This window comes from Lasioglossum baleicum, chromosome 4 (assembly GCF_051020765.1).
Source record: "Lasioglossum baleicum chromosome 4, iyLasBale1, whole genome shotgun sequence".
In the NCBI taxonomy this organism is placed as follows: Eukaryota; Metazoa; Arthropoda; class Insecta; order Hymenoptera; family Halictidae; genus Lasioglossum; species Lasioglossum baleicum.
Genome location: NC_134932.1, coordinates 198127 through 225614, shown reverse-complemented (window position 1 = coordinate 225614; position 27488 = coordinate 198127). Strand labels below are relative to the sequence as shown.

The 27488-nt window shown below is 40.5% G+C and overlaps 1 long non-coding RNA gene across 1 annotated transcript; it reads right to left on the bottom strand.

Annotated features, from left to right (window-relative positions):
* Positions 1-13913: 13913 nt before the first annotated feature.
* Positions 13914-14462, bottom strand: LOC143208089 (uncharacterized). The gene is made up of 2 exons (XR_013008837.1): positions 14272-14462; positions 13914-14216 (listed from the first exon to the last, which is right to left on the bottom strand). It is a non-coding gene; the product is annotated as an uncharacterized LOC143208089 (long non-coding RNA).
* Between the last annotated feature and the right edge of the window lie 13026 nt (positions 14463-27488).

Sequence of the window (27488 nt, the reverse complement as noted above, 5' to 3'; positions counted from 1 at the left end):
GCCGGAAAAGATGGTCAGAAGTATCCAACCAAATTTGTTTTTAGTCACGTCATGTTCAACAGAAAATTATGAAAAAATTCATGAATATTCTACCGAATAGCATACACTACTGAGATTTTTTTCAAAATTTTTGGTTGCAAAATCGATTTGCCATATGCAAAAATGCCATATTGTTACTTATTATTATTGCCATATAAACATATTATCACGTTAGTTGTGTCTCATCCTAATTACACTGTCCAACAAATTTCAACTTTTTTTATGATTTCAATATACTGTTGGTCCTTCTTATAGAGTTTTTTGCGCTGATTCCGAATCTGTCCTTATTTTTTCTCCTATACGCACAGTTTTTGAAAAACATGGCTTTGAAAAAAAAACATATTTTTCAACTTTAAACAAATATTGTGATGTTATTATAAAAGATATTGAATTGTTCTTTACAGCAACAGATTCTGTAGATTTTCCCGAATACAGTGATATCTAATATTAATACATTATGATTGTTTAAACATGTTTAAACAATGATTAAAGACGGAGAGACACTACTTTTGCAGCAATTTTTGAGGACATTTTTCAGTTTCTCTCAAAAAATTAGCAGACTTTTATCTTGAAAACCCCCGTTTGAAGTTTGCGACATCGACGTTTTTTTCGAAGCAGAACGCAAAATATCTTCGCCCGACATGAGTTTCCGCCAGTGGCGCTCGGACGGGATACGGAGCGGCGAACGACCGTTCTGGTGGTGAGCGCCACTGGTGACAACTCATGTCGGGCCAAGATATTTTGCTTTCTGGTTCGAAAAAAACGTCGACCATGCAAACTTCAAAGGGTGGTTTCTCAAGATGAAAGTCTGTTCTATCGCGTGGTATAGTTCGATTTTCTGCTGGACCCTAATTTTTTGAGATAAATTGAAAAATATCCTCAAAAATTGCTGCAAAAGTGGTGTCTCTCCGTCTTTAATCATTGTTTAAACATGTTTAAACAATCATAATGTATTAATATTGGATATCACTGTATTCGGGACAGTCTACAGAATCTATTGCTGTAAAGAACAATTCAATATCTTTTATAATAACATCATAATATTTGTTTAAAGTTGAAAAATATGTTTTTTTTCAAAGCCATGTTTTTCAAAAACTGTGCGTATAGGAGAAAAATTAAGGACAGATTCGGAATCAGCGCAAAAAACTCTATAAGAAGGACCCAACAGTATATTGAAAACAAATTTGGTGTTGGACAGTGTTATTAATGCGTATTTTTTCAGATTTTTCGGATTATGGAAACATGTTTTAAAAAATGGAAAACCTCCTAACAAACTTACAAGGAGAGGCCGCGGCCTTCGGGTCATCGATCTCGTTGAGACTTCGCACACTTATAGATTTCGTTCTCCTGTTTACGAATATATACCATTATAGGGGCAGACGCTCAATAGTTTTTAAGATATTGACGATTAAAGTTTCATTGCTCCCCTTAAATATAGTATTCTTTATAAATCACAGCAAGAGACGGCGTGGCGTGACGGTAGCGTGTCAAGTTCTCACGCGGAAGACCAGAGTTCAAATCTTGTCATGTGATTCGATTTTTTTTTAAATTTTACTTTATTTTTTATTTATGGAACATTTACCTCGATGTATGTGTATGTTATTAATTTCAATCAATTCGATTTCACGCAGAATAATTCTATAATACTAACAGAAGTAGAGAGAGAGAGAATAGTTATAATAGAATTCTTACAGTTATTGTTATGTACAGCAGTGGTATTTGTCGTAGAAGCAAACAAAACATAAAAAAGCGAAGCAACTTGCACATCGTATAAATACACTTTCACAACATGAACATTTCTTTTTCTACAGTTCCATTGGGAAGCACAGCTGATATTTTATGTTTTGTTTGCTTCTACGACAAATACCACTGCTGTACATAACAATAACTGTAAGTATCCTATTATAACTATTCTACATCTCTCTGTTAGTATTATAGAATTATTGTGCGTGAAATCGAACTGATTGAAATTAGTAACATACACATACATCGAGGTAAATGTTCCATAAATAAAAAATAAAGTAAAATTAAAAAAAAAATCGAATCACATGATAGGATTTGAACTCTGGTCTTCCGCGTGAGAACTTGACACGCTACCATCACGCCACGCTGTCTCTTGTTGTGATCTATAAAGAATACTATGTGTATTTAAGGGGAGCAATGAAACTTTAATCGTCAATATCTCAAAAACTATTGAGCGTCTGCCCCTATAATGGTATATATTCGTAAACAGGAGAACGAAATCTATAAGTGTGCGAAGTCTCAACGAGATCGGTGACCCGAAGGCCGCGGCCTCTCCTTGTTAGTCTCAGTACTTACAATTAGATACAATTCAGTACTTAGATATTATTGAAGCAATTGTTTTTAATTTTTTCATAATTTTTTAGAGATTGGGTAGTTGTTAACAAAACAACTATACGGCTGGGAATCTTCGGGCCCCGAATCGAATCCCGCTGCTAATCGTTTCTTTCAGTAAATACTTGTTGGTTCGGGTTTTAATGAAAAGTTTAATCAAAAACATTTTTTAATTGTCTGCAGTCTACATTTATTTTCAACTTAAAGGACTGATGCAGTACTTTAAGTTGAAAATAAATGTAGACAATTAAAAATGTTTTTGATTAAACTTTTCATTAAAACCCGAAGCAACAAGTATTTACTGAAAGAAACAGAAGCAGCGGGATTCGATTCGGGGCCAGAAGATTCGCAGCCGCATAGTTGTTTTGTTAACGACTACGCAATCTCTAAAAAATTAAGAACAGTTCCTTCAATAATATCCAAGTACTGAATTTTTATAAAACTGGAGTCTCTAACACTTCAATACAAAATATGCATTTTCTTCGAATGTTTGGAGGTTTTCAATTTTTATAAAACATGTTTCCATAATCAAAAAAACCTGAAAAAATACACATTAATAATCAGGATTAGACATAACTAACGTAATAATATAAAATAAATGTGGTCAACTGAAGACCGGTATAAAATCGGCAGTTTTATGTTTTCCGATTCGTTTAAAAATCGATTTTGCAACCAAAAATTTTGAAAAAATCTCAGTCGTGTATGCTATTCGGTAGAATATTCATGAAATTTTTCTTAATTTTCTGTTGAACATGACGTGACTAAAAACAAATTTGGTTGGATACTTCTGACCATCTTTTCCGGCTATACCTTAAGAATCAACGAAAACATTATTTAAAAAATGCAAAATATATTTCCGTTTACATCATTAGGCCTAATTTCTCTTCGATATCTCTTTTAGATCAAAAGTTATAGCAAAATGTGCGTCGCGCGCTGTGTCGGGATTCACATGAGCGCCGCACAGTGGGACCTTTCGTCCAAATCGGAGACAAAATCAAAGAACTTTCGATAGAAATGAGGTAGAGCGATGAAATTTTTTAAAAATTAAAGCTGAAACATTACAGAATATGGGAAAAATAGGGAGATTATGGTAAGAACGTTTTTTAACGTTGAGAAAATTCGTTAAACATGTAGAATTTCAAGAAATCGATTTTGTAATATCCTGAGGTCGTAGACAAATTTTGAGACCAGATTTGAAATCAGCGTGAGAAAATCTACGGGAAATGATATATAGCAAAAATTTAAAAAAAAATTTTCCGCGCGTGGTATTGGAAAAACCACAATTTTCTCGAAATTGTGCAAGTTTAACGAATTTTCTCAACGTTAAAAAACGTTCTTACCATAATCTCCCTATTTTTCCCATATTCTGTAATGTTTCAGCTTTAATTAAAAAAAAATTTCATCGCTCTGCCTCATTTCTATCGAAAGTTCTTCGATTTTGTCTCCGATTTGGACGAAAGGTCCCACTGTGCGCCGTCTCCAGATTCTGACTTTTCGCCTCGGCCTCATGCTTTCAGAACTTCGGTAACGTGAAAACTCAGCCCGTCTGTGTGCCTATTCGATTGCTTGCGCGCTACACACAGGCGTACCTCTACTCTGTCTGTGTGAACTACCTGCTCGACTGATCGACGCCGACGCGTTCCTTCGATTTTTACGTTGCCGAAGTTTCGGAAGCATGAGTCGGAAAGTCGGAATCTGGAGACGGCGCGTATTTGAATCCCGGCACAGCGAGCGGCGCGGCGATAACAGAACATACGGACAATACATAGAACGTCCGTATATTAGGATATTCGGATAATGGGGGTACGGATACGGGAGTCTCTACTGTATTTAAAGAACAAGTAGGCATAATTGAAATCGTAATTCTAATTGCAATTTTGTAGGACTCAATATAAATAGTACCGTATACTCATCTTTTTTTACCGATGAATATGATCACTAACTAAAATAAATTCCTAATAAGATAAAAAAATGTTAACAACCCATTCAACCCATTAAAAAGTGTTAAAAACGCGACTGAACATGTTGGTGAAAGTCCCATTTGGGGGTGAACGGAACTAAATTTAAGGGGGTAGTATAGGCTCGATTTGTAACTAGAAGACACCTAGAATCTTACTAGATTTTGGGTCCGAAACATGGGTCTGCGCCATGTAGTTGTTTGACCTTATACGAGTATGTTTTGAGCTGGGTGAGGGCTCATTCTAAAGAGGAAGGTTGATCACACCACGCTCTGGTCATCATATAAGTCAAAAAGTCTTTTGGAGACAGAAAAATGCATTGAAATCTGCTGGTTTTTTTCTAGATTTTTTCTCTACTTTGGGCCCTCATATTATTAGATATAAACATAATCTCGTTAAAATCATGACCAGAGCGTGGTGTGATCAACCTTCCTCTTTAGAATGAGCCCTCACCCAGCTCAAAACATACTCGTATAAGCCTGGGTTGGCCTCGGGGTTGATAGTCAGGGGTGAACGCCTGTTGCAGCCCAAAACAGTGGGCTACCTGCTGCATGACCCCGCTGATGAATTGAGTACCATTGTCGCTGATGATTCGCCGTGGCATACCAAAACGAAGCATAACTTCGTTGATGAGGATCTCTGCACAGGCTTCCGCCGTTGCCTGCTGCAGTGGAAACAGTTCCACCCATCGTGAGGTTGCGTCTTCCACGATGAAGATCCATCGATTCTCAATCATTGTGGTCGGCAGAGGCCCAAAGAGGTCCATGGCGAGTATTTCAAATCTTTGGTGCATGACGGGCATCTGTAACAAACCGGCTGGTTTCAAATTGTTTGCTTTATACCTTTGACACTCCACGCAAGCATGAACGTAGTCTGCGATTTCTCGGCTCATCCCTGGCCAAAAGTATCGGCTGATTATCCGATGTAGCGTACGCTGAGCTCCATAATGGCCCGCAGTGGCATCGTCGTGGTATGCTCGAAGAATTTCTTTCCTCTCGTATGAAGGTACAACCAGCTAAGCTTCTTCCATGTCCACATTTGGAGCGTGTCGGTAGAGCACTCCGTCGTTGGTCAGATATCCCCTCGGGGTCCACTTAATCATTTCGTCGTCTCGTGTAGTTGATTCAAGTGATTCGATTATGGTTTTCAGGGCCTCGTCTTTTAGTTGTTTCTCTCGGGTTACTGCTGGTCCTCGTGCTGGTATGTCGACGAAAATTTCTGCGACCTCCGTACTGCTTCCTTCGTTCCACGGTTCGCTCGTTAACCTTGACAGCATATCGGCGACGACGTTGCATCGGCCTGGAATATATTGAATATTCGGACAGTAAGGTTGTAATAACAGTGCCCATCGGGCGAGTCGTCCGCTTGGAGAGCGCAGAGACATCAGCCATTTCAAAGGTTGATGATCCGTGGCGATAGTAACAGGAGTTCCTTCGATGTATCCTCGGAACTTGTCGACAGCCCAAATCACTGCTAATGCCTCTCTTTCGGTGGTTGAGTAGTTGCGTTCCGCCGATGTCAGTAATCTGCTGGCATATTCAATAGGATGTTCCGATTCCTTCTCGCCTTGTAACAGAACTGCTGCTATGGCATAGGCACTGGCGTCGGTACGTATGATGAAAGACTGTTTCTCGTCGGCGTATTGCAGAATCGGAGGACTCATAAGGGCTCCTTTCAGGTGCTCGAATGCTGAGTGTGGTCTCAACGGTTTAGGAGTAGAGATAGCATAGCATAGGGAAAAATCTTCAGGGGTTTTTTCTTTCTTCTTTTTCGTACTTTTCTACAGATATTATTAATTATAGAATCAAAAGTCAAGTAGAACTCGGGCAGTGTTTCTCCTCCTCTCTTGGTGTCTAAATAGTGCAGTGAAAAGTCACGGACTTACAATCCGACGGGAAAAACCAGGTTCGGGCCGTTAATTCTCGGACTCGGCAACCGACGGCAAAATCTCGGGCCGTTAATTCTCGGACTCGGCATCCGACGGCAAAATCTCGGGCCATTAGTTTTCGGAACTCGTGTAGTTTAAAGAATTAAGGAGTAACCTCGAGTGAGGAAGATTAGTCAAGGACAGGGAATAAATTGAAAAGTTCGATTTCAAAATTTGTGCTTTTTGAAAAAATGTCTAGGAACTAGAAGTACTCACTGTACAGTGCGTACCGATAGATTCTGGACAAAAATTTGCCTGTTCTATAAATTCCAGGACAGGGATACTTAGGCTAGGTTTTCGGTGCATAGCGTTTAGATTAGTTAGTATTTCATGTAAACGAGAGAGAGAGAAATAGTGTGTATATTGTGCGAGTTTTTAATAATAAGAATTTCTTTGTAAGGGAACCGGCGCGTGCGGTATTTATTAGTTTTAGGAACTGTGTATAGTAGGAATAGTGGAATGTGTTAAGCCAGTGACCAAATATTAAAGAGGAAATTTGTTTAAAAAAAAAAAAGGTGCTCGAATGCTTGCTGTTGACTCGTCTTCCATTCCCAGGTTGCCTTTTTCTTTGTTAGCTGGGTCAGAGATTGGGCAACTGTAGCGAAATTTGGTACAAAACGTCTATATCATGAACAAGTTTGTAGGAAGGATATCAGCTGTTTCAGATTCGCCGGTGTAGCCATGCCTTGGATCGCCTTGACCTTTTCAGGATCGGGATGGATGCCTTCTGCTGTCGATACATGTCCAAGATATTTGATTTTCGGGCATCCCAGACGACATTTCTGCCGATTCATTCGGAGACCAAATTGGCGAAGTCTGTTAAAAACTGCTCTCAAGTCCTCGAGGTGCTCGGTGAAGTTGGCGGAGAGTACCAATATATCGTCCAGATAGACGAGAATATTGCGATCTCCTAAACCAGCTCTCATCCGGTCCATGAGGCGTTGAAATGTAGCTGGTGCATTCTTCAACCCAAACGGCATCCGCTTGAATCGAAAAATTCCGAAAGGTGTCGTGAAGGCCGTTTTGACTTGCTCTTCTTCTCGTACGCCAATTTTCCAATAGCCTGATTGTAGATCCAGCGCAGACATGAATCCCGTTCTCTTGGCCGAATGGAGCAGGTCGTCGATCCGTGGCAGAGGATACGAATCAGTAATGGTAACGGCGTTGAGTTTGCGATAGTCCACGCAAACCCGAATACTGCCGTCCTTTTTAGGCACTAAAACTACGGGTGCGGCCCATGGTGATTCGCATTCCTCGATGACTTTTGCTTCCATCATTTTTTCTATTTCGGTGCGCAGCAGTTCTCTCTTTGCAGGTGGTATGCGATATGGCGGCACAGCGATTGGAGCGTGGTCCCCGGTGTTTATTCTATGGACAGCTTCCTTGCTCGGTGATGTGTTGGCGCTTCGTCCTCCCTTATTTCCCCGATGTCGACGGTAGCGATGTCCATCCTCGTCTCAAATGTTTGGATGCATCTCTCGAAAAAATTGTCGATGTCTGGATAATTTGCGTTTGACACTGGTTCCTCCATTTCGATTTCCTCCTGTAGGTAAGCCTGGAGTGTCGTTGTATCTTCCCGAATCGGGCTCAGACATTTCGGCGGAGGTTTCGCGAAATTCTGAATCTCGCGAATCGCATCTGTCGTTAAGGATAATAGAGGGACACCGGTCTCCCCGTGCCGAAAGATGCATTCCCAAACAGAACTTCATCCTGGAAATCGTGTAGATTTTCTGGTGCCTCCACGAAATGCCATGTCCGCTGCGGAACATTTAATACAATTCCTGCGTCTTCGATCAAGTCGACGCCCAGCAGAGTTCGGTTGTCCTTTCCTTCCGGCAAAACAATGAAGGTGGTCCGGAGGCGGCGACCACGAAGCTCTATTTCAAGCTGAGCCGCTTTAACACCCTCAATGCGTGGGTTTCCGTCTGCTAGCGCGACTTCCATTTTCCGTTCTTCGAATAGGTAGCCTTTCGTCTTCAACAGAGAGTACAAGCTCTCACTCGCAACGCTGCACTTCGCTCCCGTATCGAAGAAGGCCTGGCCTTTTTCTCCGGCGATGGTGATGTCGACCGCTGGTCGCTGTCGTGGATGTATGGTTGCACTTACTGTGGAAAATGCTGCAGATGTCGGGGTTTTGGCCATCTTCGTGCAGTCCGGGCATTTGCTGCGTACGACTCCCGGTTTACCGCATCCGTAACATTGCAGCGGAGTGTGACTCGCTGGGGGCTGCGTGAATCCTGGCTGCAGCGTGGTTGAGGTGGTCGTCGGCTTCGGTACTGGCACGTTGTTTTTTCGGAAACGGCAGTCGGCGGTGGCATGTCCTGGGCGGCAGCAAATATTGCAACGGCGGTGGTCCCTGGGATACGGTTTGGCAAATATCCCCTCCGTCCGATGGTAATGCGTAAATGGTTGTCGTTGCTTACCCTGGGTCCCCTTCTCGAGATCTTATACTTCTCGGACACGCTTGATCAGGTCGGTGAATGTTTTTACCGATTCCCGGGGAATTTTCTTCCGAAGTGGAAGGCGTAAGAGACCGTAGATCATGTCTATTTGGACTGATTCCGGGTGCGGGTTTGGCAATTCTGCCAACCGTGCCCGTTTCTGGCTAATAAACATCCGTCAGAGTGTTTGCGTCCTGCGTGGTCCGGAACAGCTCCGTGTATATCTGATGTGCGGGACGTCGAGGTGCAAAAGTTGTTTTGATCGTATCCAAGGCTTCCTTCCATGTCCATACGGATACTCGCACACCTCGCCACCAGATAGCTGCGTGTTTCTCGAAGAGCAGTGGTAATCCTTTCAAAGCGTTTTCATCGCTAATATTTTCGATATCCTTAAATATCGAGATAGCGGAGATGAACGCGCTGACTTTCATGTAGTCATGACAGCCATCGAAACGTTCCTTACATCTCGTGAAACTTTTTAGACAAACAGGAGGTCTACCGTTCAGGGATCCCAGGAGCTGGGAAAATTGGCTCGGTGAAAACTGGATGGTTGGACTGGGACTCAGGTCAGAATTGGAGATGGAGTCGGAATTCAGGTCGTGAGCCTCGGCCTGTACGTTGTGCGCCAAAATTTTTGTAGGATCCGACATAATGGCAGAAACGGGTTCTCTCTCTCGTATCGCAAGGAATAGGAATTGGGATTTCTCTCTGAACTAAGAATATATTTTCCAATTAGTTTCATACATCGAAAGTTTTCGTAAAATTTACAATAAACCTTTGAAGAAGTTTAGCAACGAAAGATTAAAATAATTTTACTAATAAAAGGTTTTCCCATCAAGCGTCCGGTTTATCTCAACCGTACTCTCCTATTGGGAAAACGACGACGACTCGGATTCACCCGGTGTCCTCTATAAACTCGGCGGCCGGCCTTCATGGCCGCCCTCTCCAAGACGTACAGAGTAACCTGGTGAACCTACTTTCAGGCGGCCAGGAAGCTACCCTGTTCTTTCCTCTCGGCGGACGGCCGGCCTTCATGGCCGTCCTGTCCCATTTATCCAGAGAGGCGTCCAGGTGCAACCCCTGTTCTCTCCTGAGCTGCCGGGCGTCCGATAGCATTGCTTCGTACTCTCCCTAACCTATGAGCGGCCGTGGTCTTACCTCGTCCTCTCCCACAGGCGCAGCAAAAGTGATTTCTCCGCGATCGTCTACCGGTATTTATACTAGTCGTTGCTAACCCTTGTTTGGGCGATGTTAGGGATTTTAGAAGTTTCTCGAACATGCGGCCTTCTAGAACATTCGGTCGCGGCGCGATTCTTTTCTTCATCTCAGGGTAGTGCCGAGGCGGATTGGCGCCCTGGGGTTGTCTCGTTCCTCGTCGCGTTACAATGTTACTTTTTTATGAAAAAAAAATTCTCGTCATAAAAGCTACATTTATTTTATAATGCTCATATAAATATTCATTAGAAACGAATCAAATTTTATTTCATTTAAAAAGGAAGGCGTGACAATCTTATTTGTTAGCACAGCACAGTCGCAGCACAGTCGCACTAATGTGCCGAATTCCGTTAGTTATACAGGGCACTCTCTTGCTTTTTGTTATCTCTTCCTTATGTTACTTCTTCCCCCCTTGCCGTTCCATTTTCTTTACAGTTACATTAAGAGTAAACCGACACATAAATCAATAAACTATTATAGTAATACATTAATTATCCCCTAAACGTACAGTTACACGAATTAATATTCGGACGATCTAAAAAAGATGATAACTTATTTAATATTGTACTATACGATTCGAACTTTTTTGGGGAGCTAGAGCAATTAGTTTGCTACATCATGTGAAAAGAAATTTTTTCAAAAATTGCATTTGGTCGGAATTGCAGAGAAAATACTAAATGTTACATTTTACAACTTTTTCGTGCGGGCCTATATTGAAAATTTAAAAAGTACGTTTTCTAGGCCTGCGTAAATAATATGCACTGTGAAAGTTTCATCGAAATCGGTTGATGCGTGAAAAAGACGACAGGCAAAAAACATCCTGGAATAAGGAGATACTGGAACTGCAGTTACTCGAATTAATATTCGGACGTTCTAAAACAGACGAGAACTTTTTTAATATTGTACTAAACGATTTGAACTTTTTTGGGGAGCTAGAGCATTAGTTTACTACAGGATGTGAAAAGAAATTTTTTCAAAAATTGCAATTGATCGGAATTGTATGGAAAAATACTAAGAGTTGCATTTTACAACTTTTTTATGTGGGCCCATATTGAAAAATTGAAAAATACGCTTCGTAGATCTGTGTCGACTAAACATATTTTGAAATTTTCGTCAAAATCGGTTAACGTTGCAATAAGCTACGTTTAAAACGTTTAAAATGGTAAAAGTCGCAGATTTTCAGCCTATAACGAAGAATTCTTACATCTTTCAAGCCTGTCGTCTTTTTCACGCATCAACCGATTTCGATGAAACTTTCACAGTGCATATTATTTACGCAGGCCTAGAAAACGTACTTTTTAAATTTTCAATATAGGCCCGCACGAAAAAGTTGTAAAATGTAACATTTAGTATTTTCTCTGCAATTCCGACCAAATGCAATTTTTGAAAAAATTTCTTTTCACATGATGTAGCAAACTAATTGCTCTAGCTCCCCAAAAAAGTTCGAATCGTATAGTACAATATTAAATAAGTTATCATCTTTTTTAGATCGTCCGAATATTAATTCGTGTAACTGTACGTTTAGGGGATAATTAATGTATTACTATAATAGTTTATTGATTTATGTGTAGGTTTACTCTTAATGTAACTGTAAAGAAAATGGAACGGCAAGGGGGGAAGAAGTAACATAAGGAAGAGATAACAAAAAGCAAGAGAGTGCCCTGTATAACTAACGGAATTCGGCACATTAGTGCGACTGTGCTGCGACTGTGCTGTGCTAACAAATAAGATTGTCACGCCTTCCTTTTTAAATGAAATAAAATTTGATTCGTTTCTAATGAATATTTATATGAGCATTATAAAATAAATGTAGCTTTTATGACGAGAATTTTTTTTTTCATAAAAAAGTAACATTGTAACGCGACGAGGAACGAGACAACCCCAGGGCGCCAATCCGCCTCGGCACTACCCTGAGATGAAGAAAAGAATCGCGCCGCGACCGAATGTTCTAGAAGGCCGCATGTTCGAGAAACTTCTAAAATCCCTAACATCGCCCAAACAAGGGTTAGCAACGACTAGTATAAATACCGGTAGACGATCGCGGAGAAATCACTTTTGCTGCGCCTGTGGGAGAGGACGAGGTAAGACCACGGCCGCTCATAGGTTAGGGAGAGTACGAAGCAATGCTATCGGACGCCCGGCAGCTCAGGAGAGAACAGGGGTTGCACCTGGACGCCTCTCTGGATAAATGGGAGAGGACGGCCATGAAGGCCGGCCGTCCGCCGAGAGGAAAGAACAGGGTAGCTTCCTGGCCGCCTGAAAGTAGGTTCACCAGGTTACTCTGTACGTCGTGGAGAGGACGGCCATGAAGGCCGGCCGCCGAGCTTATAGAGGACACCGGGTGAATCCGAGTCGTCGTCGTTTTCCCAATAGGAGAGTACGGTTGAGATAAACCGGACACCTGATGGGAAAACCTTTTATTAGTAAAATTATTTTAATCTTTCGTTGCTAACCTTCTTCAAAGGTTTATTGTAAATTTTACGAATACTTTCGACGTATGAAACTAATTGGAAAATATATTCTTTGTTCAGAGAGAAATCCCAATTCCTATTCCTTGCGATACGAGAGAGAGAACCCATTCCTACCATTATTTCGGATCCTACAACATTCAATTTAGTTTCTACCTCTTGCAATCGATGCAGACAATTTTTATTTTGCATAAAGATCCGCAGTCTAGGAAAACTACTACAAATACTACAATAAATAAAATCTATCATTTAATTTTCCCGCTTTGAATGTGTACAAAATAAGTAAAAAGGAAGAGTTAGTGCGGCTGTGCTACCCTCTTACAACGGCCCGATCGTTAAACCAGACACGATCGGCCCGGATTGTGGCGACGACATCATGTGCCAAGATCGTGTTGAGGGAAGACACGAGCTCTCACGCGCATTTGTGGCGTGGCCACAATCTAGTCATCGTGTGGCTTGGACAGCTGCGAGTGGCGTTCGACCACTGTACGTGACCATTTGGTGGCGTCGACAGGCTGGGCTCGAGATATGGCTTCGGCGCGCTTGGTTGTCTGGGTAGGATTTACAGTAGCGGACAAAAGTTTAAGACCGCTCTAAAGAAGACGATAACTTTTTTAATATTGTACTATAAGATTTGAACTTTTTTGGGAAGCTAGAGCAATTAGTTTACTAAAGGATGTGAAAAGAAATTTTTTCAAAAATTGCAATTGGTCGGAATTGTTGAAAAAATACTAAAAGTTGATTTTTTATCTATTTTATGTGGGCCTATATTGAAAATTAAAAAAATAAATACATTTTGTAGATCTGTGTCAATTAAACATATCCTGAAAATTTCGTCAAAATCGGTCGACGTTGCAATGAGCTACAAACGTTTAAAGATGGTAGAAATTGCAGATTTTCACGATTTATTGCCGAAAATCTGCAATTTTTACCATCTTTAAACGTTTGTAGCTCATTGCAACGTCGACCGATTTTGACGAAATTTTCAGGATATGTATAAATAAAAAATCAACTTTTAGTATTTTTTCAACAATTCCGATCAATTGCAATTTTTGAAAAAATTTCTTTTCGCGTCCTTTAGTAAACTAATTGTTCTAGCTTCCCATAAAAGTTCAAATTGTATAGTACAATATTAAAAAAGTTATCGTCTTCTTTAGAGCGGTCTTACACTTTTGTCCGCTACTGTACATATTTACCAGAAAAAAAGTCATGGAAACACGTTTGGAAGGCTCACTCAGACAACAATGCAATTTAACCAACCTCCTATGTCAAAGTATTAGCGATCGAAAGTGAAAGTATATGTGACATGCGGCGTTCTTCCTGATAACCACAGATATATTGAAATTAAAATCACTTGGTCACACTCGCTTTGTTCATCTTTCTTGCGGCTGCCGTCTACTTTGGCTTTCTCCGCTGTACCTTGAATAAGAATATCTTTGTTTATTAATTTGCACATGAATAATCATTATAATAATAATATTAAAATAAGGGTGATAATTACATATAACAAGGCTGGCCGTTCGATAATTTGCAAACGGTTTTTTGCCCTTTCGGCCCAATCAGCTATAGCAGACCGCCATGCCAGCACGTCAGTCATAATGATACCTAGACTTTCCTGGCGAAGTTGTAGCTGTTGTGCCCCCCGTATTGTGCACTTCTACTGCCTAAAATAAAAAATTGTTATGTAGCATATCACATTCTGTTAATTTAATGAAAATGAAAGATAAATGTCAGCTATTTTAAGTGTATTTATTAAACAAGTCGCTGGTCTCTTCGGCCTCCTTTGCTTTTCTTCTAGCCTCCGTGTAGTCGTCTAGAAGCATTATATAATTATTATTTTAATTGTACATGTAACTACTTTAACTTACCAAAGGTACTGTTTTTGAAGATCTTTACAGAAAAGTGCTCCCACGAAGGTTGAGGCAGTTCACATTGTTGGATTGCGTTGCTCAATTTTGATTTGTGTACCGGTGGCCAATATCATTTGTCGCCTTCCAGCCAACTATTTGGCACCGCTTCTACCGTTCCGTCCGCCAAAAATTGGACAACGGTCCATGTATTTGTAGGCATCTCGATTTGTGTGTATATATCCTAAGAATTGAAAAGTATGGTAAAAGGGCATAGCCGGATAAGGTAGTCAAAAATGCCCTTGAGCCGAATTTTATCGACGATGTGCCATTCCATAGAGCACCAAGAAAAAACATACTGTGCAAAATTTCAACCCTGTATCTCGATCGGGAGGGTAGTTATGGGGTAAAAACGAAAAATCATTTTTTGGCCTATTTTACCTAGTTAATGACGCTTAAAAATTCTGAAAAAAATCTGACACATGTCAAAAACCCAAATACATACTTTGCAATCGGTTTCAGATTTTTAAAATGGAAATCCTGCTTGTAAAAAATCAAAAACCTCAAAAAAATCGAAAAAATGCAAATTTCACATGGAAGTTTTAGAGTGACAATATTTATATTTTTACAGTAGCAGTATATTGTTATAAGTATTGTTCATGAATTTTTTCAGATTTTTCGGTTTGGTGCGCCGTTGTTAAAAAAAATAAAAACCGATTTTCTCGACGTTTTTTCCGCGAAGAACTGAGCTAACCTTAAAATTGTTACGTTCTATTTATTCTGTAAGTCTATCTGGCTCTGATAAACCTTGAGCATTCTACAGAAGTAATTAAAAAATGAAATCAACTCAATTAATATTTCTACAGTATGAACATTACATCTAGAAATATCATCAATCACGTTTCCAACAGCTCAAATGGCTCAGCGTGTTAGGCGTTCGAATGTTGATCTGCTTATACTAGGTTCGCTCCCGGCATAGGTATACATTTTTTTTATTTGATTAATTCTTTTTTTTTATGTCTAACTATATAATAATCAATGGTGTGTTTGTAGATTTCTTTTAGAAGCAATATCTACATATTCAAAAAATATTTCAAGGTGAAATTCGCAAAAAAATTATAATACATTGTGCGGATCTTAATTATCTCAGTATCATTTTATCGTGTTTTCTGTAAAGCATATTTTATTTTATCGATGAATTGAAGGATTTATTTATGTTGAAAATTGGAGGAACTTCTGGCAGTACTCGACATTTTCAGCAGTAATTCCATTTATGTGTCTTCGAGTTTTAAATACTTTGTTATAGAGAAAAGAAAGAAATTCAAGTTGTAGAAATGGCTCTATTGTTGTTTACTTCTTTTGAGGCATTCAATTTGGAACCTCGTCTCTTATGCGGAACAGCAATTGTTGTGTATGTACCACTCAGGGTTGCTAATGAAATATTTCACAGTGAAAGCAGATGTTCCGATACTTGTAAAAGTAAACTAACGAATCTATAAAAGCATATTTAGAATGACAAACTTTTGATGTTTCATTAATTTTTACCTTTGTTTACCTTTATACGTTTACCTTTTCTTTTCTTTACTCGTCTTACGACTCTGTTAGACACAACTACTGTATTTGGTGTATTTTACCTTAAAATACTTTTTAAATATTTCAATATTGCTTTTAAAAGAATTCGACAAAAATATCCTTGACTAGTGTGAAGTTAGAAATAAAAAAAGAAGAGAATTGATGAAATAAAAAAAATAGACCTACGACGGGCGCGAACCTAGTATAGGCCGGTCCACAATCGAATGCCTAACGCACTGAGCCAACTGAACTGTTGGAAACGTGAGTGATATTTCTAGATGTAATGTTCATACTGTAGAAATATTAATTAAGTTGATTTCATTTTTTAATTACTTCTGTAGAATGCTCAAGGTTTATCAGAGCCAGATAGACTTACAGAATAAATAGAACGTAACAATTTTAAGGTTAGCTCAGTTCTTCGCGGAAAAAACGTCGAGAAAATCGGTTTTTATTTTTTTTAACAACGGCGCACCAAACCGAAAAATCTGAAAAAATTCATGAACAATACTTATAACAATATACTGCTACTGTAAAAATATAAATATTGTCACTCTAAAACTTCCATGTGAAATTTGCATTTTTTCGATTTTTTTGAGGTTTTTGATTTTTTACAAGCAGGATTTCCATTTTAAAAATCTGAAACCAATTGCAAAGTATGTATTTGGGTTTTTGACATGTGTCAGATTTTTTTCAGAATTTTTAAGCGTCATTAACTAGGGAAAATAGGCCAAAAACTGATTTTTCGTTTTTACCCCATAACTACCCTCCCGATCGAGATACAGGGTTGAAATTTTGCACAGTATGTTTTTTCTTGGTGCTCTATCGAATGGCACATCGTCGATAAAATTCGGCTCAAGGGCATTTTTGACTATCTTATCCGGCTATGCCCTTTAGAGACTAATTTAAACATATATGTAATTACGACATAAATATAATTAATTAGAGAATATATTTAGAAAAATAGCAAATAGAATGAAGGAATGGAAATATGACAAATTTTTGTTCATTTTTTGACTTCACACTTATTTACACATTAGGGCGGTTAACTCGTTTCCAGGATTGCAATCCCGCACCCTTGCAATCCTGGAAAAAGCAGTCTACCCCACCCTTACAATACCGAAAGTACTTTCTTGCCAACTCAATAGCAAACTTCGAATAGAGCGGAAGGGCATCAGCAAAAAACACTAACGGTAACAAATAACAGCAATGGAAGTACTTACTTTTGTAAATATACACTCGTCGGATAAATTATGACTATTACAATACACTAATACAATTAGACACTTCTCTAAACCACTCTAAACCGACCAGAGGGTGTCGACCATGTCGACCATGTCGACTCCTTTGTTTGGGTGCGCCGTGGCACTGATGCCAAGGCTGTGGTACTGTGGTACTAAACCATACCCCCACCATAGCCTACTATTGCCCCTACGTTGTTTTCCAACGCGCCCGCGCGCTACACTCGCCAACTCACCAGCGTACCTCTACGGATACAGTAGAGTAAAAATAAAAAAAAAAAAATTAAAAATTAAAAATTAGACAATGCCGCTGTGTATTGTAAAAATCGTACGAGACATCGTCCGATTTTGGGAGAAAGACAAGTAAACAATATTAATAACTTCTCACATATCATCGGTAAGAAAAATATTCTATTTGTGTACATAAAAATTATATTGTATTATTAAAATGAGACAAATGATATAAAGTTACACACTGAATTAATTTTGTAATAGGTTTCCAAAGGATGAAAAGCTAAAATCGTTTTGGGCAGATATAATGCAGCTAAATGTAGAGTTGATTCCAAATGGAGCAAGAATCTGTTCCGCACATTTTACAAAAAATGACTTCAAGATTGTACATGGTAGTAGGATACTTGCACCAAATGCACTACCACATATACCCAGACAACCAGGGCTGCAACGGGCAGCAATGTCGCGTTTTGGATCCCTGCTGCCGCGAAGCTGCACGGACAATGGTGGGGGATTTTGCCTCACCGTAAGAGGGCAACACAGTCGCACCAATGTTTCGAATGCCGTACGCAACGCCGTACAGGCACGTACAGGCCTTGTACTAGGGGGCAGGAGGTCTCTCGCCCCGGTAAGGTGACACAGAGCTGGTCGCGCTGATGTGGATCTTCCACATTAAGATGTTGGTAAAGTAAATGTCTATTGTACAAATGTGTAGCAGCAGCAGCAGCAGTATTTCTTTTTACTGACAAAATTAATATTTATTTAAATTACATACTACATACTATCAGGTCGTTCGGAAAGTAATTTCGTTTATCGTGTAGGGATGGCAATGCTTCCGTTTGTCATTACTAGACTGCGAATCTTTCTGCAAAGTAAAAATTGACTATATCGATTGCAAGAAATAGAAATCAAATTGAATGTTACTTTTTCAGCAAAGGAGAAAACGAAATGACTTTCCGAACGAGCTAATACATTAACATATTAAAATAGGAGACTGCATAAAGTCTAAATAAAATCAATCTTATCATTATCATACAAAGAAACATTTACCAGTTACTTTTAAGGTTCGGTAGGTGTAGAGTGTTGAAACGTCTTCGTGCAAAAAAAATGTGTCGTAGAAGGGAAAGGAAACTTAATTTATAAATTTTCTGCTCGAGCGCGTTTCAAGCTACCCGAGTGCATCGGGCTGCCAAGGGGTTTCGAGTTGCCCGGGAGTGTCTCGATCTCGTCGGGCGGGTTCGGAAAGAATCGGACAAGTTCGGGCTAGCGAGTTTTCGCGATACTCGAGATTCAATTCTGCGTTCGCACGAACTTGTCCGCTTCTGTCTGAGGTCTGAACGCGCTCGACGAGGTCGAGCCACTCTCGGGCCACCGGTCACCCGATGATGTGTCACGGATAGACTGCGGATCTTTATGCAAAATAAAAAATGTCAGCGTCGATTACAGGAAATAAAAACTAAATTGAATGTCATCTCTTCCCTTAATGGTTTTAATAGAGGAGAAATCATATATTGACATCTTCAATTTAAAAAATTTTCCAACAACTTGTTGTAGTGGGTAATCGAATCCCTACGTTACCGACTGTGTGATGGAGAAGTAAGAGCGCTGTGGTGGCGAATGTTCTAGAGTGTGTAGAGTATATGATTGAAAATGTCTTAAGAGTGTGCGTGATACTGCTGTGTGCAATATGTTTAGATGTACATATATTGTCGTTATTAATAGAGTTATATATTAAATATGGTGTTGAGAAAACGCAATTCCCTGGAGTCTTTATTTATATAGAGAAGTTGAATAGCCAACAGGTTATGGGCCCAGAGCAGATTCCGGGTGAATAGCACGTGTTGGAAAGTAGGGTTATGTTTGATGGTAATCTAACTTACTGAAAAAGAAAAATAAAGAGTTGTTGTAATAAAAATAAAGCAAAGAGGTATTAGAGAAGAATAATGGCAACAAAGAACAACTTAGAGGATGTTGGAAGCATTGGAAAATTGAAGGATGCGGAAGGATTCCAGATTTGGAAATTTCGTCTAACCATGGCGTTAAAATCGAGAGGTCTGTATCAGCATTTATTTTGTAATCCACCGAAGGTTCAAGAAGATCTGCAAGAATGGTTAAAAGCTGATGCGAAAGCACAAAATTTAATAGTGGCGACTATAGAAGATCAGCCATTAATACACATTATACAATGTACCAGAAGTAAGGTCATATGGGATAGATTAAATATGAGATATGAGAGGGATACAGAACAACGAAAATGCTCGCTGATGGAAGAATTGTTTACATACAAATTCAAGGTTAATGGTGACATAGCATCACATGTCGCGCATCTGAAAAATGTTGTTTCAAAGTTACAGACTTTGGGCTGTGAGATAGAGGAAAAGATGCTGATGATGAAAATTTTGACCACGTTACCAGAAAAGTACAGATTTTTTGCCAGTGCATGGGATTCGACACCGAAGGAGGAGAAAACACTGGATAATCTCACGGCTAGATTACTCATGGAGGAGGAAAAACACAAGAATGAACAGACAGAAGCGGTAGCCTTTAGAGCGTTGGAAAGAAAATGCTTTAAGTGTAACTCCTCGGGACACTTAGCGAATGTGTGCAGAAATAGCTCACATCGAGAAGACAGAAAAGGTAAAGATGTCAAATGCTTTAATTGTGGAAAAATGGGGCATTTTGCTAAAGATTGTAGGAACAAGAGGGAGGAACAACGAAATGTATACCCTCCGTGTAGAATATGTAACAGGAGGAATCATTTGGAGAAGGAATGTTTTCACAAGCATCAAAACCAAAGGGGGGCGAAGCAAGACTCTGAGAAAGTAAGTTTTTTAACAGCGGGGACTGATACGAGGATGTGGGTTCTGGACTCTGGTACGACGAGTCATATGGTAAACGATAAGAGCTGCCTGGAAGAGTGGGAAGAAATGGAGACTGTAGTGGGCTCTGCGAAGAAGAATGTATCAATGAAGGGCGAACTGAAAAATGTGAAGAGAAAGTTGTATTCAGGAAGAATGATGTGATAGTATACAAGAATGGAAAGGAAATCATAAAAGGACAAAAGAGCGAGAGTGGACTGTATTATGTACAAAGTTCAGGGAAGCGCAGAGGACATGAAGCATTTCTAACGAAAGACCAAGGAAAATTTCAGGAATGGCATAGAAGGTTAGGCCATTTGAGCTATGGAAATATGAAGGAACTATTAGGAAAAGTGACTGGAATACCTCTATTAAAGGAAGATCTAAATGTAAATATTGAGACGTGCAAAATATGCTTAGAAGCGAAGCAATCGAGAACATCTTTTGGGGAATCAAGAGTGCGTGCAAAAAGACCTCTTGAATTGATACACACAGATGTGTGTGGCCCAGTGGATGAGATGACTTGGAATGGAAAGAGGTACTTTATGACTGTTGTTGATGATCATACGAACTTTATAATGGTATACCTTCTTGATTCGAAGAGCGATGTGTTAGAAAATTTGAAGGAGTATGTCATGGCGGCTGAGGCAAAATGGAACCTCAAACTACATAATAAACTGAGGTGTGACAATGGAGGAGAATACACAAGCAGAGAGGTGAAGAATTGGTGCAGATCCAAAGGAATAGTATTGGATTATACAACTCCTTACACACCCCAACTAAATGGAAAAGCAGAACGCCTAAATCGAACCCTTATGGATAAAGCAAGAGCATTACTGTTTGACAGCAAACTGAAAAAAGAGATGTTGGGAGAAGCAGTACTGGTTGCTGCGTACCTACAAAATAGGAGTCCCAGTAAAGCAGTAGAAAGCACAAGCTACGAGCTGTGGGATGGCAGGAAGCCGGATCTAAGAAATTTGCAAAGGTTTGGCAATACTGCGTATGCAAAGAGACTAGGAAATCTCAAGAAATTAGAAAGGCGATGTGACACGTACAGATTTGTGGGATATGGACAAAACTCTTACAGACTGTGGGATGAGAATAGGAGAAGAATAATCTTATCGAGAGATGTGATTTTTGAAAAAAATCAAACTGTTGAAGTAGAAGCTAGGAAACCGAATATCTTTGATGTTATTGCTGATCAAGAAGAGAGTGACACGAAAAACGAGATAAAGGAAGTAGAAAGAGAAGAACAACAGGAAGAAGAGGAAGCGTATAAAGACGCTGTAGACGACTTGGAATCAAGGAATAAGCTATCCGATTATGAAGATGCTATAGACGATTTGAAATTAGGGAAGGAGCTATCCGAAGATGGAAACACGAAAAAGGAAAATGAGCTTGAAAATGAGCAAGAGAAAAATTCAGGGAGGCCCAAGAGGAATAGGAGACTTCCAGAGAGATATCGCGAGTATGGTTTGTTAACTTATGAAGAAGTGACAAATTGTCAAGAAAAAGAAAAATGGCTAAGAGCCATACGAGAAGAAAAGAGGTCGCTGCAAGAAAATAAGACTTGGATTATGGTAGATAAACAAGAGGCTCAAGGAAAAAGGAATCTAACGAGTAAGTGGGTGTTTTCAATCAAAGAAGATGGACGACACAAGGCTCGATTAGTTGTGAGAGGATGTCAACAAGGAAAGGACAGTTTTGACTATGAAAATATATATAGTCCGATAGTCAATAAAAACTCTTTGAGGATTTTAATAGCAATTGCAGCGTCAAGAAATTATCATATGGTAAAATTTGATGTGAAGACTACATTCTTGCATGGGGATCTTCAAGAGGATATCTATATGTACTTACCTAAGGGTTATGAAGAGAAGTCAGGTAAAATCTGCAAGTTGAGGAAAACGTTGTATGGCTTGAAACAAGCACCGGTACAATGGAACAAGAAGTTCACTGAGGTACTCGTGAAGAAAGGTTTAAAGCATTTGAGTGGAGAGAGATGTTTGTTTAAAAAAGAAAAGAGCTCAATAATACTGGCTCTTTACGTAGACGATGGAATAATAGTGGGAGAAAATTTAGAAGAAATTAGAGCGTTACTGAAAGAATTGTCTCAGGTTTTTGAGTTGAAGATAGAAGAAGAACCTACAAGCTTTCTAGGGATAGAGATGCAGAGAGTAAAGGAAGGAATAAGAATCACACAGAAGGGGTATTCAGAAAAGATTCTTGAGACGTATGGAATGAAGGATGCAAAACCTGTAAGTACACCGATGCTGAGAAATGAACGAGAAGGTACATCGGAAAGTAAGGTAAGACCTTTCAATTTTCGGGAGGCAATAGGAAGTCTATTGTATTTGGCCAACAAGACAAGGCCTGATCTGAGTTATGCGGTAAACTATAGCAGTAGACGTACTGAAAAACCATCGAATACAGATATAGTTAATGTAAAGAGAACGCTTAGGTATTTGCAGGGTACAAAGAATTTGGGGATAACGTATTTAAATGATGAGGGAACAAATAAGATAACAGGTTTTTGTGACGCAGATTACGCAGGTGATCCGGAGACAAGGAAAAGTACATCCGGATACATGATAAAATTCTGTGGGGTACCTATAAGTTGGTGTTCGAAGAAACAGCCTGTAGTAGCGTTATCTAGCACTGAGGCTGAATTCATAGCAGTAGCAGACTGTTGCAAGGAAGTAGTCTACATAAAAAATGTAATTGAAGAACTTTTAAATACTAGGTTGCAGATTGAATTACAGGTGGATAATCAGAGTGCAATACAGATTGCGAAAAATGGAATATTCAATAAAAGATCGAAGCATATAGACGTGAGGTATCATTTTGTAAAAGAAAAAATTGCGGAGAACAAAATTGAAATTGAATATTGTGAAACTGCGAAATAACCTGCGGATATTTTTACGAAAGCGTTAGGCAATAACAAGTTTGTGCAACATAGAGATGTATTAGTATCCTAAGAAGTGTGTGTATGATTGTGAAGAAGAGTGTACACGGGATGCTATAGAATAGGGATGCGATTAAGGGAGTGTGTTGTAGTGGGTAATCGAATCCCTACGTTACCGACTATGTGATGGAGAAGTAAGAGCGCTGTGGTGGCGAATGTTCTAGATTGTGTAGAGTACATGATTGAAAATGTCTTAAGAGTGTGCGTGATACTGCTGTGTGCAATATGTTTAGATGTACATATATTGTCGTTATTAATAGAGTTATATATTAAATATGGTGTTGAGAAAACGCAATTCCCTGGAGTCTTTATTTATGTAGAGAAGTTGAATAGCCAACACAACTATCAATTTCATCTACTCAAGTATGCTATAAATGCATAAAGATCCGCAGTCTATCCGTGACATATCAAGCGGCCCGAGAGTGGCTCGACTTCGTCGAGTGATTTGAAAATTGCAGTCAACACGTGTTGGTCGAGGAAGTGTCGACTTCCAGCTCAATAGTAATGACCTGTCATAAATCTCTCTATAGAGAACAGCCCCGGGAACGGCACTGAAAGAAATCGAGCCTACCGGGTTGGGTCTGCCTGGGTCTGCCTAGCCCGACCACAGCCGCGCGCCCGTAGTCTCAATGTGTTGACTTCGATGGCGCACGCTGCGTACTATGTGTGACCGCTGTAATAAGTATTTCAATACAGCCGAAAATGCGTGTGAAACGAGTCCTGCCTCCTCCACTCTGATCCAATCGTCCGCGCATTCGCACCTAGACACGTCACCGTAATCCTGCATGGGAACCTTCTTCTAAGGCTTACACCAAGTACAATGTCACCAGTTCGAATCCATGCGTGTTGGCGCCTTGCCGCCACCCCCTACAATTGCGTAATAGTGGGCGGTAACGGTATCGTATCCTAACCCACTGCTGTTCCGCTATCGCTCGTACTTACGAGGCAGTGTATTGGATTACTTGTTGGACATAGACAAATCTAAAATGTTTTTTTGACTACGTTAATGAAAGGTGTAATTTCAGGACAGACGCTGTCGATCCTTACGTCAGAATGTCTGTTCCAGGGTTGTTACCTTTCACTTAAAAATCGTTGGTCAAGACTGGTTGCTAATATTATTCTCGAGGTGTAAATGGGGTTATTTAGTCGTATACAGCGTCCTTTGCCAGCTCCTTGTGACGCCAATTTTTATATCTCCATTTCTTTTCAAGGGCTCATTTTACAGTGGGAACTCCAAGGAATATAAACATATTTTTTTCAAAATTTAAATCACTCTGACGGCTCATCGAAAAAGACGTAAAAAAAGAATTAGCTTAAATTTTTCGACTCCATACAGTTGATGGTCGAGATTAAAAAAATAATTTTGCAATAGCCCAATCCTTTCCTAATAAAACCACCAAAAAAAAAGTGTAGCTCAATCGGATTTCAACGAAAATATGATTTCATTTGTTTCGTTGACAAAAAATTCGATTTTTTGCAAAATCCTGAGGTGGTAGACATATTCTGAGACCAGATTTGAAATAAGCGTGCAAGAATCTACGGGAAATGATGTACAGCATGTTGCAAAAAAGTTTTATTGAAATTGTGCAGGTTTAACGAATTTTGTCAAGGTTAAAAAACATTCGTACCATCATTTCCCTACTTTTCCCATATTCTGCAAAGTTTGAGCTTTAATTTTTTAAAAATTCATCGTTCTATCTCTTTTCTATCGAAAGTTGTTTGATTTTAACACAGAATTCATCGGGTTGTCGCGCTGTGGCGACCCGGCGGTGACGATCCTTGCAGCGACCCGTGCAGCGACCCTTGCAGCGACCCAATAGCTGCACGGGTCGCTGCAAGGATCGCTCCCTGGATCGCGACGGAATGGCCAAAAAAGGTCTTTCAGCTCTGACCGACCAGTCCTGAACCGCTAGAGGACTCATCAGTAAGGCGGGCCCTGCCCGAGACGCTGCGATATCGAAAGGCGGTTTAAGACTGTATATATAGAGATCGGTGACGGATCAGGTAGCAGCGAGAAAGGTCTTTCTTTGACTATCTGTCCATCTTGTGGCAAATGTAGGAAATTAGTCGCCACAAAAGGTTACACCTCGCCGAATTTCAATGAGGCTAGACCTGGTTATGGTGGTGAAATTCGCCCGCGGCGTGATTTTAATCGAGCTTGAACCATTCGATAGTCTACCCAAAAAAGAACCCTCTCTGCCAAGTCCCAGCCCCACATGTCATCCGTAAGAGTGGATATTGAGAAAAATCGATAAACCAGTTTCTGGCCCATTTTCCCTTATCATTTTCAGATTATTCCATTGCAAACTCTGGTTGTGAAAAAATGAACAACACGAAAAAAATCGAAAAAACGCAGATTTCACATTGAAATGGGGAGAGCACTATCGCAGATTTAATTTAGCAATAAGATATTACCGCAAGTATTATGCTCAATTTTTTTCAAACTCCTGAGAGTGGTGCGTCACAGTTAAAAAAAAGAAAACCACTTTTTTCGGCGTTTTTCCAAAGTTATACTTATCTTTTCTGAATCTTCTCGAATACCAATTTAAAGAAGAAGTTTCGTGTTATACAGGGCCAACGTCTAGTACTTATCGTTCGTGTTGCAATTCTTATATATTTGTACACCTTACCAATCATAAGAATATACACTTTTTGTTGTGTATGCACATTTGTTTAAAACATTGATGTTTCATTTTGATGTTTAAACAAATATTCATAGATAGAGAAACGTTTATATTCATTGTATACATTGTGACGTTGCAAGCGTGCGACGTCACTTTGCCGTTTGAAATCGGTCAAACAGCCGAATTACGTGTGGACCGGACCGACCTTTTTCGGTTACGAAAGCCACCCGCAGGACATAAGAGCACTCCGAGAGGAAAATCTTCCGATTTCGTACACCGTACTAATGCCTTCGGTTGTGCGTACGGAGTACGACGTTTCAGGCGACTATCGACAATAAAGAAAGCGTACGAGTCCGAAAAGGTGCCGAAGGATTAACTACCGAATAAAAGGATGGCCAACGATCAAATCCTGCGCCGGAAGCAGCAAACGAGTCATCACACACGGGCGAACAAACCCGGAGGCGCCGTCGTGGGACGAAGAGATCCTATAGCGAACAACAGCATTCACGAGTCCCGCCGCCGTCTCATCCCGCTCAACTAGGATCTCAGCGTGGGTGGTGTGTCGAATTGGCTGCCGAGGATTATGCGAACCGCTCGCCAAGGGCGAGCTGGAATTCAAATGTCGCGGTAAACTAGGTAGTCGCGTAAAGTCTGGGGCCCTAGGACTTTTTCGTAGTTGCGATCCTGCGACAACCTAATTGCGTTGCGCACGGCACCTATCGGAAAATTCGGCAATACGCTCGGAGTGGGGGGAACCAGGATCGATGCGTTCCGTCGATGCGGATCGAGGAACCACTGTCGCACAGAGGCTCGTAGAGACTAGTCGCGTTTTTCGCTTTCGACAATTCCGCTCATCTCGAAGTACCGAATCTCGATTCAGTTTCGCGTCGCGGGTGGCTTTCCGGCTCAACGCGGAATTTCGATCGAGGGGCAACCTCCAGCGAGGCGTTAGAGGTCCGTTGTGAGCGTCAGAAAAGAATTTCGTCAATGGTAAGTCGGTATTGTGATCTCTCGATTCGTTAATCGTGGTGGCTCGTAGCATTCGCGCGAGGACGACACGTGTTCGTCTCGTCCTCGGAGATTTCGTAGGAGCCGACGCGCAGGCCGCCTCGAGCCTTCGCTCGCGTCCTCTTCAAGGACGCTGTGAGCATTCGCGACGAGAGTTCCCTTAATCTCGAAGATCGGAAGTCTTCCTCGGGAGTGGTGTCGGTATCGAATAGTCTTCGGTTCGGATAGTCGGCGACGGTAGAAGCGTAGGCGGAATTACGCGCCTCGAATCCCGCGTACGGCCGTGGATTATCCATCGCATGTCGGCAATTTCGTTTCGTCTCGGACTCTCGCGACAGTCCTAGGAATTGTGCCGTTCATCCGCGCCTCGCGGAATCTTGTATCGACGAAGAAATCGTATATTGTACCGTAGTATCGTACGTCCGCGATAAAATCAAGATCGACTAACGCGCTCAGCGAACGACCATCTTCCGCTAAAGTGTACAAGGAGCGCGGGCTCCCGGTTCGCGGCCTCGTGGCCGCTCGCCTGTATATTTTATTTGATGACGAGTAAATGAATAGAGCCCATTCCGCGTAGTTGTTTCTTGACCTGCGAGATCCGTCCTGCCGTGAGGGCTGTCCCCGTTATCCCTTGTGTCCGAACCATCTAGCCGTTCGCGTCATTATTTCACACCGCGTTTCGTGGAGGCTTGACTCTCGGACTCGGCTTCACCGAGCCCGAAGTCACCATCGTGTTTCGCGT